Here is a 2,971-nt window from a genome sequence, read left to right as displayed (position 1 = left end):
AGACATTTATTAAGCTCCTACTATGTGCCTCTCCCTGCCCTTGGTGCACTCACGGCCTGGCCCCATCCTCCAATGGGACTTTTCCCGATGATGGCGCCCCCGGCCACATGTGGCTACCGAGCCTTTGAAATGTGGCTGGTGCGACTGGTGACCTCGCCACCTTTTTTTTTTTGCTTCTTCTTCTTCCTTTTAAAAATACGTTTGTATTGATTTCAGAGAGGAAGGGAGAGGGAGAGAGAGATAGAGACATCCATGATGAGAGAGAATCATGGATCGGCCGCCTCCTGCACGCCCCCTACGGGGGATTGAGCCCTCAACCCGGGCGTGTGCCCTGACTGGGAATCGAGCAGTGACCTCCTGGTTCATGGGTCGAGGCTCAACCACTGAGCCACACCGGCCGGGCTGGTGAGCTCCACTTTTTAAATGGTATTTAGTGATTATTGAATACGGAAGAATTCAATGACTCCTGCAACCCTGGCAGGCAAGTCAATGGTTGGGAAACTTTTCGGGCAGGATTGGAATCACTCAGGCCGACAGGCCGCCCTGGAGGCGTCCGGGTGATGAGGTCTGAATACAGACCAAGCCTTTCTGGTGGGAGTTAGCGGCCATCTGCGAACAAGCCATCACTCAGCATGCAGAGGAGAATGTAAGATACCTCCTTGATGATGTTGGCTGTGGGTGACATGATTCATGGCACTATCTCAGATATTGCAGGTTAAATAAAATATAGAATTAAAGTTAATTTCACCTGCTTTCTTTTACGGTGTGTGTGTGTGTGTGTGTGTGTGTGTCTGCTAGAAAATGTTTACCTCCGGGGCTCATGTTACGCATCTGTGGGAGAGCGTTGGTCTGGAGGGTGGACCAACAGACAGACAGACCACAGACACGTTGATCCCATATGGGGTGACAGGCCGCCGCCTGGTGAAGGTTGTGGCTGTTCGGAAGCACGACGCCTGGCCTCTCCTGTTTGGCTATGTTTTCTTTTTAATGTTTTTTTAAAAATATATTTGTATTGATTTCAGAGAGGAAGGGAGAGGGAGAGAGAGAGAAACATCAATGATGAGAGAGAATCATTGACTGGCTGCCTCCTGCACGCCCCCTACTGGGGATCAAGCCCGAAACCCAGGCATGTGTCCTTGACTGGAATCGAACCCAGGACCCTTCAGTCCATAGGCCAATGCTCTATCCACTGAGCCAAACCAGCTAGGGCTGTATATATATATGTAATTAATTTCAGAGAGGAAGGGAGAGGGAGAGAGAGAGAAACATCAATGAGAGAGAATCATTGATCGGCTGCCTCCTGCACGCCCCCTACTGGGGATCAAGCCCGAAACCCAGGCATGTGTCCTTGACTGGAATCGAACCCAGGACCCTTCAGTCCATAGGCCAATGCTCTATCCACTGAGCCAAACCAGCTAGGGCTGTATATATATATGTAATTAATTTCAGAGAGGAAGGGAGAGGGAGAGAGAGAGAAACATCAATGAGAGAGAATCATTGATCGGCTGCCTCCTGCACGCCCCCTACTGGGGATCAAGCCCGAAACCCAGGCATGTGTCCTTGACTGGAATCGAACCCAGGACCCTTCAGTCCATAGGCCAATGCTCTATCCACTGAGCCAAACCAGCTAGGGCTGTATATATATATGTAATTAATTTCAGAGAGGAAGGGAGAGGGAGAGAGAGAGAAACATCAATGAGAGAGAATCATTGATCGGCTGCCTCCTGCACGCCCCCTACTGGGGATTGAGCCGAAACCCGGGCATGTGCCCTTGACGGGAATCGAACCCAGGACCCTTGAGTCCACAGGCCGACGCTCTATCCACTGAGCCAAACCGGCTAGGGCAGGCCGTGTTTTCTGCGATGCATTGCTCTAAGTGTTTTTCCACAGCTTGTAGCAAATGGCCTGCACCTGCAGACCGGACGATACACTCCCCAGGCAACTCGGGCGCGCCCTCTGCCTGACCGAGTGGTGCGCCCCCCACCCCATCCGACATCCCGCTATCTTCCAAGGATGTCCTGTTCGGCCGCTCCCTGAGCTGGTGCAGCCTGACCCAGTCCCCACGTAACAGAACATAACCCCCCCTCGGTGCCCCGCCGTGAGAGGATGTAACACAGCTTCTTAAACTCTCACAGCGCCTCTTGGCCTGGCTCCTGTTGGCGGGGACCAGACAACGGCCACAGAGGGACAGCCTCTCCGAGGCCCCTGTCTGACCCCTTTTCTCTAGCGAGGGGTTAACCGTGACGTTTCTGGAGCAAATCTCAGAGGTGCCGTGTCTCCCTGGGCCTCAGTTTTCCCATCTGTACAACGGGCCGGCTGCCTCCCTGGGAGGGCCAGCTCGCGGCAACCGCCCGGGAAGGTCGCAATTATTATCAATCTTCACCCCGACCCCGCCCTGCCTGGCACCCCGAGTTCCTGGACGAAGAGGAGTCACGGGAATTAGAGAAGGAGGAAGGACAGCCCCGCGCAAACCCTGACTCAGCAGAGGGCCCGTCCGGCCCTGCCCCAGGCATCACCCGCCGCGCCCACTTCACAGATCCACAGTCCGAGAGCCTCGGTGCCCGGCCGGCCCCGGCGAGTGAGCCGCATGGGTGGGACCTGAACTCAGGGCCGCCTGCCGGGGAGCTGTGTGACCCGGGCATTCTTATCGCGGGGCAGGTCCTTGGGTCCTGGCTCCGGTCCCAGCCCGGGCCCAACTCCACCTGCAAGCCCAGCCGCTGGCCTCCCCTCCCCCCACTCTGCACCTCCTCCCTGAGCCAGGCCTCGCTGCCCCCCTAACCCCCCTCCCGCCTCAGGACCGGGGCTCCCTCCTTGCCTTGGCCTTCGATGCTGCTGATGGGCTCCTGTCCCTGCCCGAGCCTGGCTCCCTTCGGCAAACTGGGCTGCCCAGTTCTTTCCAAGTGGGTCCTGGCTGTTCCCAGGTCCCTGTCCCTAAGCACCACCCCCCCCGCCCCCAGAGAGCAGGCAGGAA

The 2,971-nt window shown here is 56.4% G+C and overlaps 1 protein-coding gene across 1 annotated transcript in view; it reads right to left on the bottom strand.

Moving 5' to 3' along the window:
* The window catches only part of SULT2B1 (sulfotransferase family, cytosolic, 2B, member 1), a 77,264-nt gene that overhangs the window by 36,425 nt on the left and 37,868 nt on the right, over nt 1-2,971 (bottom strand). The gene's annotated exons all lie outside the window — the stretch shown is intronic.

The sequence above is a fragment of the Myotis brandtii genome, unplaced genomic scaffold, assembly GCF_000412655.1.
Source record: "Myotis brandtii unplaced genomic scaffold, ASM41265v1 scaffold601, whole genome shotgun sequence".
Lineage (NCBI taxonomy): Eukaryota > Metazoa > Chordata > Mammalia > Chiroptera > Vespertilionidae > Myotis > Myotis brandtii.
Note: the sequence above shows the minus strand (reverse complement) of the source record. Positions and strands in the feature narration are given on the sequence as shown.